This window comes from Carlito syrichta, unplaced genomic scaffold, assembly GCF_000164805.1.
Source record: "Carlito syrichta isolate Samal-C Ts95f unplaced genomic scaffold, Tarsius_syrichta-2.0.1 Scaffold303478, whole genome shotgun sequence".
Lineage (NCBI taxonomy): Eukaryota > Metazoa > Chordata > Mammalia > Primates > Tarsiidae > Carlito > Carlito syrichta.
Window position 1 is genome coordinate 17748 of NW_007247574.1, and position 18074 is coordinate 35821.

Below are 18074 nucleotides of genomic sequence, written 5' to 3' on the forward strand. Positions count from 1 at the left end.
GCTCAGGCAGGTCTCGAACCCATGCGCTCAGGCAATCCACTCACCTCAGCCTCCCAAAGGCACGGGATTACAGGCTGAGCCACCGAGCCCAGCTTAAGAAAAAAAAAAAAATTTAATTGACACATACTAACTGTACATATGTATGGGGTACAGCGTGACGTTTCAAAACATGTATACATTGCTTAATAATCAAATTGGAATTTTCCTGTAGCTGCCTGTGTTCTTTCCCTGCCTGGCTGTATCTGACCAGGCAAGGTGTGGGTTGAGCTGAGGCAGGGGCAAGGGAGTGCCACACGTCTTGTCCAGCCATGCGGGTGACAGGAGCCTGTGGCAAGAGCCTGTTTTATCTGAACTAGGAGGCAGGCCCCATGCTGGTGGGCAGGAAAGGAGCCCGTGGGGCAAGGGGGTGGGGAAGAGGGGTGGGGACCCTCTAGTGCTTGGGGGTCTGGCCGTGACTGAGGGAGAGGAGCGGGGGGTGAGTCGCAGAGATGTCTGGCCAGAGCCTGACGACCAAATCGCCGCCACCCAGCACAGCGTCAAGGCCTCCACCCAATCCAATACGGTAGGTGAGGCCACAAACCACGATATCTCGGGGCCCAAGAAACAGCACCTGGACTACTTAATTCAGTGCACAAATGAGATAATGGTGGACATCCCAAAGTTGGCAGTTTATTGGAAAAGACTATTAATGGTAGTTGGGTGGTGGTCTTCAAATCTCTCATTACAACTCAATCATTTGATGGTGTGTGAAAATGAGCATTTTATTCAGCATTTGGCTTCAAAAAACATGTTGTTTAACTTAAGCAATTTTTTGGATTGAAGTGGGTGGCAAGAATATCATGAGTCTGCATTTATTAGGCAGTATAGTGGATGTTTACATGAAAAAGCAGTTTCATACAGACAAGTTGCATTTGATTTCACAAAAGTGAAGAGGAGATGATGGAGTTATGAGAACAATGACCACAGAAACACTCCTAAAAACTACCAATTATTCAAAATAAAATGGCTGCACTCCTTGATTTTCTTTTTCTTTTTTTTTTTTTGAGTTGGAGTCTCACTCAGTCACCCAGACTGGAATACAGTGGCACGCTCACGGCCACCGCAGCCTCGACCTGCTGGGCTCTGGCGATCCTTCCGCCTCAGCCTTCCAAGTAGCTGGAACTACAGGCACGTGCTACCACGCCTGGCTTATTTCTTGATTTTAATGTTAATAGCGATGAACTTACAAATAGGGTAAGAAATGCGGTCTGCATGCTCCTGTTCAAAATGCCATCAGACTGTTGGCAGCATAGAATGAGGGAATTATTAACTTGTTGGAAACATATTTTGATCCGAGAAAGAGCCAGTGCAAAGAAGGTTTTGCCATCTATAAGAAGTTCCTAACTAGGATGACAAGAATCTCAGAGCTTCTCAAAGTTGCAGAGCAAGTTGCAATTGACAGAGGTGGTATACCTGAACTTTCACAGCCTTCCAGCGGTCTTCTGGATGCTTCAGAATATTTGGCATCCCTGGAAGGAAAATAGAATCAAAGATTCTACAGCTGCAAGCAGGGTGACAACACTTTTTAGTACAGTGTCTTCCCTGGCAAGCGCTGGCCTACCTCCGGCTGAAGTGAATGAAAGGGAAAAAGCAGGTAGCACTAGAGGAAGAACAGGTACTTTTAAAAAAAAACCTCTAATCTACGTTCTGTATTTTTTAAAATTTATTTATTTATTATAAAGATGTGGGGTACAATTCAGGGTTAGGTATACAAACATTGATCATGCAGGTACCCTTGTTGATGAGGATAAAAAAATGTGGTACATATGCACAATGGAATATTGAACAGGCACGTGTAAAGGCTTTAAAGGAACAGCTCCTAAAAGAACTTGCAAAGAAACCTCATACCTCTTTAACCACGGCAGCCTGTCAGAGGGAGATAAGGACTGCGCCAGCCATCAACATATTTTCTACCCCTAGTTCTTCTGACAGCACATCAAAGCTGCCAGATGATCTGCTTGGTTTGCAGCAGCCAACATTCCCTCCATCTGCACATCCTGTGTCACCTGCTTCCCAGGTAGCAAGTATTTGGGGGAAGATTAACACCTGCAGTTGCACAGCCACATCCTTCAGCTGGCCTTAATGTTGACTTTGAACCTGTGCATGGAAATAAATCTACAAACGCTGTGGTAGATTCTGGGGGTGGACCTCTCAGACCAACAGCCTCTCAGAGCCAGAGTCTACCTGTCACTAAACTCCCACCTAACAAGTTAGTATCTGATGACTTGGATTCATCTTTCACCAACCTTGTAGGCAAGCTTGGCACTGGAAATGGAACCACTCGGAATGATATAAATTGGCATCATCCAGGTGAAAAAAAAGTTACCTGGAGGATATGGTCGGCAACCAAAGGTTGCACCAACATCTGCTTGGAATGCTGCGGCAATGAATGGCGTGCTTTTCCCACAATACTCAACCCCTGTGGTGGTCTGTCCTGCTACTATACCAACAGGCGTGGTAGGATATGGAATTCCTCCTCAAATGGTAAATATCTCTGTGACGACACAGCCAACCTTCAGATACAGTCCACCTGTCATGAGACCACCAAATCCCCTTTGTTTCTGTATCAGGAACACAGATACAGTTTATGTAACTAGATGGAAGAGAATGGAATTATTCCAAGAAGACAAGTGCTCAAGCAGCAAATCCTGACTTCTAACAAAATCCAAACTGCTGTCACTTTTTTTTCCCTGTAGTTCCATCTACTTGGAAGGCTGAGGCAAACTGCTGTCTCTTAAACTCTCCTTACGTTCGAAAGCTACAGTAACTCAGCGAAGGCCCATGAAAGTGGGACTAGTTTATAGGAGAACCTATCGATACAGTGTATAAATCCAAGAATTGGCATGAGTTAAGACAAGATCTGTATTTTGGTGGCTGACCTTCCAGTTCCTTCAACTCTTATTAATACTCATAGTCAGTAACCTACCAGGAAAAGCCTTTATTTGGAAAGTGTGAAATCTGTATGTGGAAAAGCTGGCTGGAGAGAATAGCGGTGTCCTTTACTGTAATCCAACAGGACTCTGCGGGGAATCAAAATCGTAATTCTTAATTATGCATTATCTTTCTTTTCTCCAGCCTTCACACATACAGAAATAGTAACCAAAATTAACTTTTAAAAAATAATTTTAATTTGCTGGAGACATTCCTTAAGTATTTGTATTTATTTATGATGATCAATTTTACATAACATTAATATTGGATCAAACCTCCTTATGAAAATGAATATGGATCTATACAATTTTAGTACGGATATACATATCCACAAGAAGGAATCTGACTCAGAATGCTTTTCTCAGCTGACATACAGAGCACTAAATATTATAAGGCAAGTCCATAGGTCCGATTCTTTTAAGAATTCTCGGTTTCTATGAGATTTAGGGAAGCATTATAAATGAATCAATCCTTATCGTCAATTCTGTGCCTAGGATTTTGCCAGGGAGCAGTTCACTAACTAGGAAAAGCACTACACTTTAATTCAGCATTAGTGCATTGTGAAGGAGCTTTACTGTTAGTGTGTGGCATGCCATTAATTTTTATTTGACGTTAGGGCCTTTTCAAACTCAGTGTGAGGAATTGCTTTCAAGACTTTCCTTCTTTTCAACAAAACTCTAGAAGGTGTCATGGGGGAGAGGGAAGAGAGACAAAATCCTTGAACCTTTTATTTGGCTCATGCCATGTATTGATCATGTACTTTTAAGTAAAGGGAGATAGTATGTTTAAAGTTAATGTTTAGTCACATTAGTAAATGAAGAATTAAACTGCACTATTGATCAGTGTTTTGTGTAAATGCATCTTAACATTTGGGTTGAAAGGGGCCTTAAGAAAGACAGTGCATTGTAGGAAAACAATTCTTTATGAGTGTAAACATATTTGTTTCATGGTCTCTGCAGATTCTTTTTTTTTTTTTTTGGGGGGGGTTGTAGTCTCACTCTGTCACCCAGGCTGGAGTGCAGTGGCATGCTCATGGCCACCACAGCCTCAACCTGCTGGGATCAAAGAATCCTTCCACCACAGCCTTCTAAGTAGCTGGAACTACAGGCACATGCTACCATGCCCAGATAATTTTTTGATTTATTGTGGAGATGAGGTCTCACCAAGTTGTCCAGGCTGGTCTTGAACCCATGGGCTCAGGCAATTCTCTCACCTTGGCCTCCCAAAGATCTGGAATTATAGGCATGAGCCACCACACCCGGCCCAGATTCTATTTTTGTTTACAGTATTAAAATGTATGTTAGTAAAATGGGTGGATTTTCAAGTAAAATGCAGCTTCCATAAAACTTTTGTTATGTTATTCTGGTCTGAGGTACATTTTCTTTTCCCCTTTTTCTTTGTTATTATCATCAATATCATCATTTTTCCTGATTAAAGTATGTCTGGGTGATTCTATTCACTGATTTAATAAAATGTAAGATCTATTTGTTTTACATAAAATTTCAAAAAGATGTATATATGCACTTTTTGTTGTCTTCTAAACTCTTATTGATAAACTGAACTGCTTATTAAAATTATTCTTTTTTGCTTTTTTGATCAGATGCTTTTATTCAGGTAAGTTTAAGGGAAAAAAGCCTTTCGATATATTGGTGCATATGATTAAGTCTGAACTCAAGCAATCCTACTGCCTAGGCCTCCCAAAGTGCTGGGATTATAGGCGTGAACCACCATGCCCAGCCATGATCATTGAGGTCTGGGTGGGGACCACAGCAATGGAGTCTAGCAGTGGGGGTGAGAGATTGGCTCAATTCCAAATACAGAATGGGCATGTGGGAATTTACAGCCAAGGAGCAGGGTGGTGAAACATGAGGGGTCAGGGGTATTCCAGCTAAATGGACAAAACAAGATTCTTGCTGAAGGCAGGCCAAGGTGGTCAGATATCGCCTAGGAGACGGGGGGGGGGGACGGCGAGAGACATGAGGACTGCAATCAGATATGGAGGAAGATCAGATGTATAGGTGAAATGAGCTAAATCAGTTAATAAAATCAAATTGCTAGCAAAATAATAATATTAACCAGCTTACTCCGTTTTGTTTAAAACTTTCATCTTAGTTACCTGCCTGACCTAAGAATCAATGCCTACGTTTGATTACAGTAATGTTCCCATGACCGTAGACCCCTAGCTTTGTCTCCTTTGGGCAGGTCATGCTGACCATTTCCTGCGATTACAAAACTCCTTTGCCATAAGTTTCATGTAATTGTATGCTTTGTTAACTGAAATCAAATGTTACCCCTTATATTCTGTTAGTAACCTAACCAAGGTAACTCCGTTGTGTAATAATTCTTCTTCCTTGTCTCTATGTAACTACCTTAAGCTATATCTTAATGGCAGAACTCCAGGGACTTTCTGGACACTGGCTATACCTAGGGGACATAAATTAATCAAAGCTCCCTAACAATCAAAAGTTTCCAAGTTTGGTTGCCAAGTTGTTAGTTAATAGTTGCTATGGTCACTAAGTTACTACGTAGCCAATACTGCAAATTTTACCTATAAAAGCTTGTCACAAACTGCACCAATTTGTCAAGAGTTATTTTTCCTGGCGTTTGCCTGCTCTTGACCCATGCATTAATAAAACTCCAATTAATTAAACTCAGCTTGCTGGCGTGACTTCTTCTCGCTTACTCGATCATAACAGAAGGTGGGGGGAATCTTGCTAAGTCACTTAGAAGAGCTCTGTGCTAAACGGGATTTTGTGAGGAAGGGCGCAGATGGGCATAGACGAATATTCAGAAGTCTGATGAAAGTGTGGTGAAACAGAAAATTTCTGTCACTGTACAGAAGGTGTGTTGCTGAGACCAGACAGGGCCTTAGCATCTTCCTACACCAGCAGCTTCCAACAAGGCATTTTGCCGTGTGCTTCCAGGTGTTTCCTTGCGTGACCATTTCTAGGAGACAAAAGCCCTACACCTTCCCTAGGATCAACTCATTGTCAGATCTGAAAACCTACATTGGGTGACAATGTTTCAGTGACAACTCAGGTATTAAAAATATGAGGCTCATTCATTCATCAATTCTAAAAACACACATAAAATAATCTTTTAAAAATAACTGAGACCATGGAAAGGAAATAGAACCCTAAAATCTAGCATCCTCTACTCCTTATGTGATCTCCCAAATCCCAAACCCAGGAAAATCTCAATAGAAACTTTGGACCTTGTGTTCATCACTGACTGCACTCCGATGGCTTATGCTTGTTTTTCTTGTGTCCTGTTTTCCGCCCCTCCTCCTCCCAGTCTCTCAGCTGTTGCTGCCTTCCAGTCTTAGTCTCATTATTCTCAAATGAAATCTGTAGCTACGGTCCCAAGCACCTCTAAACGTCATCCTCCAATCCACAGCATCCACTGAGGACTCGGATTCTACTACTGAGAACTATCCCACCCCCTGAATAAGGAATCTGATTTTTCTGCTAAGATGTCAGGGGGGAGAAAAAAAGAGCTCAGTACATATCACAGAGTTCTCATCAAGGGACCCAAGGATGGCTTCTTTCAAACGCATTTCATATTCCTGGAGAGATGTCCCACAAGGTCAGCTCCCTTGTTATCTAATGCATTAAGAAGCCTGGTCATAATTTTACTTAAATGTATCTGTCAAGCTCTGTGCCTATTTGCTGTAAAGGAAGATCACTGAGCTAATCGTGGATTTTTTCTTTTTCTTTTTCTTTTTGAGACAGGGTCTTGCTCTATCACCCAGGCTATGGCGCATTGGTATGATCATGGCACACCACAGCCTTAACACCTGGACACAAGCAAATCTCCTGCCTCAGCCTGCTGATTACTTGGGTCTACAGGCGTGTGCCACCATGTCCAGCTAGTTTTCCATTTTGGGTAGAGATGAGGTCCTGCAATGTTGCCCAGGCTGGTCTCTAAATTCTGGTCTTGAGTAATCCTCCTGCATTAACCTCCCATAGTGTTGGGATTTTAGGCATGAGCCACAGGTCCAGCTAATCTTAGGTTTAAAAAGGAAAGGCTGAGCCTCAGAAAAGGAAGGTACATGGAGATTATTTCTAAGGACATGCTCCCACTGTACCACGTAAGGAACAATGAGCACAAAGTTGGAGCCACATTAATTCTTGATGGCTGATTCAGTTACTCAGTGAATTAAAGACTTGGAGGATGGAGGAATTTCTGAATGGAGGGAACTTAATGCCTGAAGGTCTCTGGAGATCCACCCTGCCAGTTTCCTCTCCTTCTAGTGGTCTTGACCACCCATCACGTGTTTTGGAGATGTCTTTCCCCTTCAGATTCTCCTAAAACCCAGTTCACCCCATCCTTCAATTGGAGACAGTACTGCTGCCCTGGGTTCTGCAATCTTTCACCCGACCCTCCCTTTGCTGTGGTAGGGGACTAGAGTATAAGGGCTCTCGGGCACGCAGGAGATTTTAATGTAAAACTCTAGGACTAAAGGAAAAGCCATGATTGGCTGAAAGTCCGCATAGGGCTGGCTGTGAACCTCTTTTCATGAACCACTCACCCAGCACATTGAGTGCAGTTCTTAGTTGATCCCAGTGCTGCAGGGAGGCAGCAGACCTGAGCAGCTCAGTTCTGGGAACCCACTGAGGTAGACACGCCCCACCCTGGGACATGTTGGGCCTGCCCCTAAGGTCCCTCCCAGGTGCTGACACAGGCAGGCACAGCGCAGCCAGGTGGTGTGGGCTGAGCTGCCTGGGCTTCATTGTGGGGGAGCTTTAAAGCACAAATCCGCAGCCTGGGAGCAACAGCAGATGACTTGAGACGCCTTGACCCTGCACCTGCCGCTGTGCCTGTGCAGCTCTGGCCACCACCAGTGAAACCCCAGTGGGCTGAAGAGGGACAGGGGCCACCACGGGGCCCAGCAAACCCGTCACCTCCCTCTGTAGGGGAGCATTTGATGGGTACCAGGCCATGATATTTCAAGGGCTGGCAGGGTGCGACAGGGAAGGTGGACCCTGCAGTCAGGCACAGATCCCCCTCACTCCCTGCACCCCTGCAAACACCTTGGGGCCCTAGTGAGTTTGAGTGGATGACGGAAGCCTGCAACAGAGGACCTGGCCTGAGACTGAGCCTGGTACCTGGGAGCTGCCCACCCCTGGCTGGTCTGACACCAGCGGACTCTGGCCTCCAGAAGTTCTGCCTCCTGATCTGGTCCCCGGATTTGGGGAGTAAGTTGAGGTGTTGCCGGCACTGGCTCGTGTGTGGGACTGTGGGAGCCTGGGGTGCTCTCCTTCCCAGTGTCTCCTGGGAAGGCATTCCAGAAAGGTTTCTTACATGAAGGGGAGTTTGGAAGACTTCCCTCACCTCCTGATGTATGCTAACCTAGAAGAAGGTATGAAAGATGGCCTCCTACCTCTTGGAGATCCCTTTGCTCCTACTTGGGATTAGACATCCTCATTAGTGAGGTTTTGCCTGGGCAACCTCAGTACCATTGATACAAAAGCTGGTCCAACCATTTCCTAATTTTCTATTTCAATTCCTGGAGCTCTGAACAGGCTGCTTTTCATGACGGTGGGTCCATCCGCTACATCCACTTGGCCTATTTTTCTCCAGCTACACACTCAGTGTCTTCCACAGTCTTTGGGCAAATAATTGGCAGGATAATTTAAGTATTTTTATTCCACCATGGAGGCCTAAATTTCTCAAAGTGAATAAGATGGCTATTTCAAGAAGGCCTCATCTAATCAGATACTCATTTCCTTTCCCTTCCTAGGTTTTTAAAACATAAATCCTTTTCTTGTCCGGGCTGCCTTCTATTGGGAATAGCCTCAGTTACTGCCACACATGGTCACAGTTTAGGTGCACAATGGAACCAGTGGAAGGCTGAACATGGGAAATTATATGAAAGAGTTGGTGAATCTGAAACAGTCCAGAGGCTTCCCAGAAAGCACGGTCCTTGCCATTAGAATTTTATAGCCAGAGAGTAGTTTCTAGAAGCCAGCTCTTACCAATAACCTAAGCCAATAACCACATGGCACAACTATGAGCACAATATGGGCATACATCTCTGTTGTGTCTCGACCTAGAAAACAGCTCCCAGAAGTATCAAGCCTCCCCCTGGCATGGTTTCTCTTCCATGTCTGTCTCCATATCCACCTGGTAAGCATGGGGTGGGTTGTCAGTAAAAATAAAGACCATCAGTGACATGTTTGCCTCTAGAATGAAGAAGGATGGTGGAGAGCAGTGTGGAAGAAGAATATGAAACGGATCGAACAGCACAATCGGAATACAGGGAAGGGAAGCATGGCTTCATGATAGCCATGAACGGCTTTGGGGACATGGTGAGTGTGGTGTCGCGAGCGGTATTTGTGTAGAATTTGTGCCATTACATTTTACCATCCTAAGTTCTGAAAACTTCCTGACTTCTGAAACATGTCTGACTGGAAATACATCCTGTCCTTTTGTCTCTGATATTGCAGTTCTTGAAAGATCACAGTTTTGGGTCTGGGATAAAAGTTATGAGCAGGTTTAGCCTCAAGAACTTGTAAAGGATGAACAAGAACATCTGCCTCCCCTAATCCTTTCTGTTAATTGTGTGGCCTCGGGTACTCTGTTCACACTGAGTGTTCATGTTCATAAGCCAATGTGCTTTATTTTTTCTGTGGAACAACAAAAATAACTTGCTCTCTTTTCAGCTGGGGCTTAGAATGGGGCGTGGATGTCTACATAAAGACGGCCAGAGACCGAAAGAAAAACTGTGGAATCGCCTCAGCAGCCAGCCATCCCTCGTGTGAGCTGATGGAAGAGGCTGAGGAAAGACTAGACTGGGGATGATGTATCCAGGGGAGGAATTCATCTAAAATCTCACGAAAGCCTGCAGTATGGGATTCACACTTGGACCAGGAAGAGGCAAATGTGATTTGAATTCCATGGCATTTTCATACAGGTAAATGTTACTGCTTTTTAGTTACTTCTACAAACAGCTTTGTACTATTGTTTCAGTGAATAACTTTGCATTTTTATTTATTTATTTATTTTGAGTTGGAGTCTCACTCTTTGTTACCCAGGTTGGCTGGAGTGCAGTGACACACTCACGGCCACCACAGTCTCAAGTTGCTGGGCTTAGGCGATCCTTCCGCCTCAGCCTTCCAAGTAGCTGGATCTACAAATGCAGGCCATCACTCATGGTTATGCATTATCATTTTTAAAAGAATGGATAGCTGGGTGCGGTGGCTCTCGCCTGTAATCCCAGTACTTTGAGAAGCCAATACAGGAGGATTGCTTGAGCCTAGGAGTTCGAGAACAGGCTGGGAAACATAGCAAGCCTCATCTCTACAAAAGAAAAAAAAATCAAAAAATTAACTGGGTATGTTGGCGTGCACCTGTAGTCCCAGTTGTTTGGGAGGCTGAGATGGGAGGACTGTCTGAATCCAGGAAGTCAAGGTTGCAGGGAACCAAACCTGTGCCATACACTCCAGCTTGGGCACTAGAGTGAGACCTCAACTTACAAAAAAAGAAAAAGGATGAAGTTTTACCCATTTAAATAAAACTTAATTTCAAACGTACTGATGAGGCCTCTCTGTTTCTTATGCACCGACACTTTGTGGAGTTAAGCAAATACATGGGCTCTAAAGACATAGCTGCTGATCCAGTGGTTTACCAGGAAGAAGAGTCAGGGCCTCTGGCTCTTCTAGTCTCAGATACACAGATCTCCTGTCAGCTGCCCAGTGGTTGGGTCTGACTCAGTCCTTGGTTGGAGCAACGTTTGACATATGATTTATAAGGACAGATGAAACCCATGGACACCCTGCAGTCAAGGTGGGATAGGACACGAGTGCATTGCCAAGGCTATTTGTCTTTGGGTGTGTCAAGGGATGAGAGATAAACTCCAGGGTTTGAGGCTGGGCAACATGGTGCACTGGCCTCAAAAGGTGGAAGACAGGTGAGAGGGTCAGAAATAACAGTCAGTGGCCCATTTAGATCAAGCTACCAAATCCCGAATTATCTTTAAAAATAAGAAAAAAGTTTCCACCCTAACTGGCTAAAAGAGCACACACTTCCCTCGCCTGTGTGTTTTCAAAATTCTCACATTCAACTGAAAAAACAGAAAGAATATGTGGATAGGACACGATTAGTGAATAGACTCCATAATGCCAGAGGAGGGAAACCAGGTGAACAGTGGGGACTCAGCCCACAAATCCTCCAGGAGTCTCTGAAAGAGCCCACAAAGTCTCCTGTAGAGTTCTAACATCCATTAGAAGCCTGAGGACCAGGAGGTGAGGCCTTAAGTGACACTTGCTGAGGATGCTGGCTACTTTCTGGTCATGGTGATTCTCTAAGGAATGGGGGAGTCCCTGAGGCATTTCTAAACAAAGACAGCAAGGGGGAGTCTAGGGTTTCTGTATCTCATGAGCAAAAGAACTTCCTCTACCTCAACTTGAGACCTACTAAGCTCCGAGGCAGTGCCAGGGTCTGAGGGAGTTGAAGCCCAATTGCCAACAATTGCCTTCTTGGTCTAATCATTGCCACTCTGCAATGTTATTTACCAGGTGTCCATCAAACAGTGGAGACCCCAACACTATAAAACAACGTCTCTGTCCTAAAGACACTTGGGTTGGGGAAATGGTCTATATACCAGTTTTGCTTATACTTCTCATGAATCTAAAACACTTTTTAAATACCAGTCCTATGGCTATTTAGTTCCATTTCTGTCTTTGTTTTTGGATAAAAATTCTTCTTGACCACTTCCCAAATGTTCTTAATCAAGTTCTACCTGCTGGCTGGGCACGATGGCTCAAGCCTATAATTCCAGCAATTTGGGAGGCCGAGGTGAGAAGATTGCCTGAGCTCAGGGATTTGAGACCAGTCTGGGCAACTTGGTGAGACCTCGTCTCTACAATAAATCAAAAAATAAACCGGGTGTGGTAGCGTGCACCTGTAGTTCAGCTACTTGGAAAGCTGAGGCAGAAGGATCACCTGAGCCCAGAAGGTTGAGGCTGTGGTGGCTGTGAGCATGCAACTGCACTCCAGCCTGGCCAACAGATTGAGACTCTGATTAAAAAAAAAAAAAAATTTCACCAACTTTCTGCATAGCCATGCAACTATCACAGGACACTACCCTGAGTGTTGCACGTTAGCACCTTTCTACACAGAGCACAAGGAAGTTTACAAGCTGGAAAAGTGTGCATGAAGACTAGGGTGCTGTGCAGGGTTGTGGGTGCATTCAGAGGACACACAGGCCATATTCCCAGGGCAGATGCTTCTTAGCCTGGGAACGGTCGCCTTATGTGGTTCATGCTCCCTGGACAGCAAACCTGGGGTGCTGGCCATGGAAAGACTCGGGCAGGAGAACCTAACTCCAAGCCTCGCTAGGTCACCTGCAGTGGGCTAGGAACAGGGAAGACCTGTGCCTTCCGCCATGGTCTGATTCACCTTTCTGCAGTGGAAGGAACATGGTTAGTGAATAGACTCCATGATGCTAGAGGAGGGAAACCAGGCAGACAGTGGGGCCTCAGCCCACAAACCCTCCAGGCATCTCTGAAGGAGCCCACAAAGTCTCCTGTAGAGTTCTAGAACCCATTAGAAGCCTGAGGACCCGGAGGTGAGACCTTAAATGACACAGGCGGAGGATTCTGTGAATATCAAATGCATCCAAATGAAGCAATTGTTACTGTTCACTTTTTAAAATCACAGTCACATTAACGTGTTAGTGTTTGTGAAGTGGTAACTCATTGTGGATTCGATTTGCATTTCCCTAATGGCTGATGATGTCGAGCATCTTTTCGTGTCCTTAGTGATCATTTGTATCTCCTTTTAGAAATAGCTACTCAAACCCTCTGCCTGTATTACAGTGCGATATTCGTCCTTTTATCTTTGATTTGGAAGGATACTTATCTATTGTTCCTACGTCCCTGTAAAATATGACTGGCAAATAGTTTCCATTGTCTTTCTTTTTTTTTTTTTTTGAGTTGGAGTCTCACTCTGTCACCCAGACTGGAGTGCAGTGGCCGCTCCTGGCCACCACAGCCTCGACCTGCTGGACTCCGGCGATCCTTCCACCTCAGCCTTCCGAGTAGCCGGAATTATAGGCCTGCGCTACCATGCCCGGCTAATTTTTTTGTTTATTGTAAAGATGAGGTCTCGCTGCCCAGGCGGGTCTCGAACCCGCGGGCTCAGGCAATCCACTCACCTCAGCCTCCCAAAGGCGCGGGATTACAGGCTGAGCCACCGAGCCCGGCTTCCATTGTCTTTCAATCTGTAAATTGTCTTCACTTTCTTGATAGTGTTCTTTGAAAAACAAAACTTTTTTTTCATGTGTCTGATGGTTACTTGTATGTCATCTTTTGAGAAGTGTCTCTTCATACCCCTTGCCCACTTTTTAATCGGGTTGGGTTTTTCCTTTCACTTCGTTTGAGCTCCTTGTATATCTTGGATGGTAGGCTTTTGTTAGATGCGTGATTTGCAAATATTTTTTCCCATTCTGTGGGTTGTCTCGTTACTCTCTTGAGTGTTTCTTTTGCTATGCAAAAGCTTTTCAGTTTGATAAGGTCACACTTGTCTATCTTAGCTTTTATGGCATTTGGGTCTTGGTCAAGAGCTTGTTGCCTACTCTGATGTACATAAGAGTGTTGCCTATGTTTTCTTATGGGTTCTTATAGTTTGAGGTTTTACGTTTAGGTCTTTGATCCATTTTGAGTGCGTTTTTGGTATATGGTGATAGGTAGGTTTCTATGTTTAAAAAAAGAAAAACAAGCTTTCATTTTATGAAATTCAATCCATCTATTTCTTCTTTGACTGCTTGTGCTTTTGCTGTAATATCTAAGAAACCGTTAAGTCCAAGGTCATACCACTTATATCTTTGTTTTTTATTAAGAGCCTTATAGTTTTTGCATTTACAATTTGGCTTTTGATCCATTTTGAGTTAGTTAGTTTTTGCCTATAATGAGTGCTTGGAGTCCAAATTCATTCTTTTCTTTTTCTTTTTTTTTTTTTTTTTTGAGTCAGAGCCTCACTCTGTCACCCAGACTGGAAGGCAGTGTGGCATGTTCGCGGCTACCACAGCCTCGACCTCCTCATCTCAGGTGATCCTTCTAAATGACTGGGACTGCAGGTATGTGCCACCAAGCCTGGCTAATTTTTTCATTTACTGTAGAGACAAGCTCTTGCCATGTTGCCCAGGTTGGTCTCAAACTCCTGGACTCAGGCAATCCTCTTGCCTCAGTCTCCCAAAATGCTAGATTACAGACATAAGCCACTACGCCTGGCCTCCAAATTCACTTTTTTCTAGGTGGATATCCGGATGTTCCAGGACCATTTCTGGAAATGACTATCATTTCATTGTCTTGGTACTCTTGTCAAAAATCAATTGACTGGCCAAGTGTGGTGACTCAAGTCTGTAATCCCAGCACTTTGGGAGGCTGAGGCGAGAGGATTGCTTGAGCCCACGGGTTTGCCTGAGCCCAGGGGTTTTGTCTCTACAATAAATCCAAAAGTTAGCCGGGCGTGGTAGCATGTGCCTATAATTCCAGCTACTTGGAAGGCTGAGGCGAAAGGATTGCCTGAGCCCAGCAGGTCCAGGCTGCAGTGGCCATGAGTGTGCCACTGCACTCTAGCCTGGGTGAGAGGGTGAGACTCCAAATAAAAATAAATAAATAAACAGATCATAAATGTGTGTGTTTACTTCTGCACTCTCAGTCCTATACCACTGGTTCATGTTTCTTTTCCTATGCTGGGACCACACTGTCTTGATTACAGTTGCTTTGTCACAAGTTCTGAAATCAGGAAGTGTGTTCCCAACCTTATTTTTCTTTTTCAGGATGATTTTGGATAATTCACGTTCCTTACAATTTCATAGGAATTTTATGACCAGCTTGTACATTTTGGGGGGAAAAAACAGTTGGCATTTTCACTGATTGCATTATTTCTGCAGACCAATTTGGAGATAGACAGCCTTTGGGCATCCCTAAGCTTTCAGAGGAATACAGTCTTCACTATCCAATATTGATAAATATTGGCATAAATCCTTCCTGTTGTTCTTGTTTTATTTCTTAATGCCTATCTACCTTTATTTGAAAATTGCTTCTCGGCCAGGTGCGGTGGCTCATGCCTATAATCTCCGCACTTTGGGAGGCCGAGGTGAGAGGATTACCTGAGGGGACAGGTTCGAGACCAGCTCTGGGAACTTGGAGAGACCTCATCTTTACAATAAATAAAAAAATTATTCGGGCATGGTTGCATGTGCCTGTAGTTCCAGCTACTTAGAAGACTGAGGTGGAAGGATGACCTGAGCCCAGCAGGTCGAGGCTGCGGTGGCCAGGAGCGTGCCATTGCCCTCTAGCCTGGGTGACAGAGTGAGACTCCAACTAAAAAAAAAAAAAAAAAATTGCTTCTCATTTTTTCTACTTTTGATTTTTTAATCATTTCTAAACCTGCAACAGAACAGACCCTATGTGCCCCTTTTCTCATAGGTGACAGCCAGAGGAGACATGACAGTGCTTGGACTGGGGCTATCCAGGCTCTATTACTTTGTGAGCTGTGGGCAAGAATTCCAACAGAGGCTAATATTGTTGTGTAAATATTAAGTATATGGTTAGAGCTAGCATTCAGGTGTGTGTCGTATGTTTTACAAACATACCTTCAGAACCACCTGGAAGACTCTGTTTCCAAATCTGCACTCCTTGGGATCTGGTGTGGCTTCTTCCTTCTCTTCTCAACTGGCCTGCCCCTGCACTGTGGGAAGTCTTGCCCTCAGCCCTGGATGCCCCAGGGCCCCTGTGTGCCTTCCAGCCGCACCCACAGAACCTGGGGACACACACTAAAGTGCATTTCAAGGCATGAGCCAACATTTCAGTGACACAACAGCCCCTCCCCTCCACTCACCAGGGAATGTTGGCTACATACAAGGTGGTACCCAGAAAAACCAGAATTAATTTTTGGAGCGTGGACCCCTTGAAGTACAGGCTTCCCCCATTAGGTAAGTGTTCTAGGACCCCATCAGCATTAGTGTGCTAGCTAGGGTTGTTGTGAGAGGCTGCATTTGGCTTCAGTTCATTTTTTTTGGAGATTCTTTCAATGTGTGTGCTTATTTCATGATGGGTGATTTACGTGAGCAATCTGTCCACACTGCACTGAGTGTTCAGCAGTTTTGGACCACAAACAGCATAACCCTATTCACCCAATTCCACTCCAAGTGATATTTTTTGTTTGTTTGCATCCCCGGATAAAAAAATCCCCCAAGGGAGATGTTTTGCTGATGTGGAAAAGGTGAAACAAAATATGGCAGGATGCTGGGCACAGTGGCTCACACCTATAATCCCAACACTTTGGGAGGCTGAGGTAAGAGGATTGCCTGAGCCCACAAGTTCGAGACCAGCCTGGACAACTTGGTGAGACCTCAACTCTACAATAAATCAAAAAATTAGCCAGGCACAGTGCTACATGCCTGTAGTTCCAGCTACTTGGAAGGCTGAGGTGGAAGGATCGCCTGAGCCCAGTAGGTCAAGACTGTGGTGGCTGTCAGCGTGCTACTGCACTCCAGCCTGGGCAACAAAGTGAGACTCGAACTAAAAAAAAAAAAAAAATACAGCAGAAGCATTAAAAGGCATCAAAGCGGACGAGATAAAAATCTGTTTTGAGCAGTGGAAAAAGTGTCTCAATAAATGTATTGCATCAGATGGAGATACTTTGAAGGTGACTGAAGTTTGAACATGTAACAGTAAATACACACTTTTCTGTAGGTTAATTCTGGGGGTTTTTTTGTTGCTGTTGTTCTCCCTCATGTACCCTCTTGGCCCCGCCATTGAGGGCTTACCAGCCCAGGCTTTGTGGCCAGTCCGGGTCTCAGGGTGAAATTGTACTTTGTGTTAATTATGCACCATAAAAGGACTTTTCTGCTCAACCTCCAGTATATCAGCACTCACATCACCTTCTAGAACAATCCTAGGGCCCTTCCTCTGGGTTGGAGAGCACAGACCCTTGGAATTTGGAAGCTGCCTTCCCAGGAAGACGCCTCCGGGCCTTGCAACCCGTCCCTGATGCGCCCTCTGATGGCCAGAAGTGAAAGTTCATCCTCCACCACCCAGGAGAGACTTCAGAAAATTCTGAGATGACTGTATCCCATTCGGGGTGTTTATATTCTCCACAGTTCTCAGCGAGTAGGATGAGGCTATCTTGCTTCTTGTTTTACAGAAAGAGGGTGAATTCCGTCAGTCAGGGCGAGAGAAATGTCCTGGCTTCTCTTCCAAAGACGTGGTGAAGGATGAGATGGTCAGTGCCAGCCAAGGTCACAGCTCCTGGGGGAGAGAAAAGGAGTGACCGGGACTCGTGAGAAGGGGTACGGGGGCAGGAGGGAAGGTGGAACGGGGCACCTTTTCCTGAACTTGGCCTTCCACATCCTTTGCTGTCTGCTGTCCCTTGGTCCCACCGGAAAAGGGAGAGTCTGTTCCTATGAGCATCCAGAATCCAGGACTTCATGGTCGCTGAGCTACAGATCCAGAAAAGCTGTATATTATTGAATAAAACATGATTTCTTGAGGACAGTGATTATTTTGGAAACAGCACAAGAGCTTGTGACTAACTCTGCGATCAGCACAGGCCCTCTGGATTAAAGTCCTGGTTCACGCCACGTCTCTCAGAAGGAATTGAAGCCCCTGACTCCTCCCCTAAGATGAGAGAGGCTGTGATAGAGGTCAGACAGAGATCGGACTTGCTTGGGAAACAAAACTCAAGTGAGGAGCCGAAGTGAGATGTGCTGGATGTCTGAAAATCCAGGGCAGAAAGGGCACTCGCACATTTAACCTGCCCTGTGTGTCAACATTACTTAAATCTCACTTAAGACTGAGATGCAGCTGGGCTCGGTGGCTCAGCCTGTAATCCCAGCACTTTGGGAGGCCAAGGCGAGAGAATTGCCTGAGTCTAGGGATCTGAGACCAGCCCGGGCAACTTGGCGAGACCTCAACTCTACAATAAATCAAGAAAAATTAGCTGGGCATGGAGGCACACGCCTGTCGTTCCAGCTACTCGGAAGGCTGAAGCAGAAGAATCACCTGAGCCCAGCAGGTCAAGGGTGGGCTGGCTGTAATCATGCCACCGCACTCCAGCCTGGGCACCAGAGTGAGACTTTGACTCAAAAAAAA

At 45.0% G+C, this 18074-nt stretch overlaps 1 protein-coding gene and 1 pseudogene across 1 annotated transcript in view; both read left to right on the top strand.

Annotated features, from left to right (window-relative positions):
* LOC103260944 (cathepsin L1-like) overlaps nt 1-18074 on the top strand; it is an 83430-nt gene that overhangs the window by 4799 nt on the left and 60557 nt on the right. The window lies entirely within an intron of this gene.
* On the top strand, nt 489-2632 carry LOC103260943 (annotated as a pseudogene).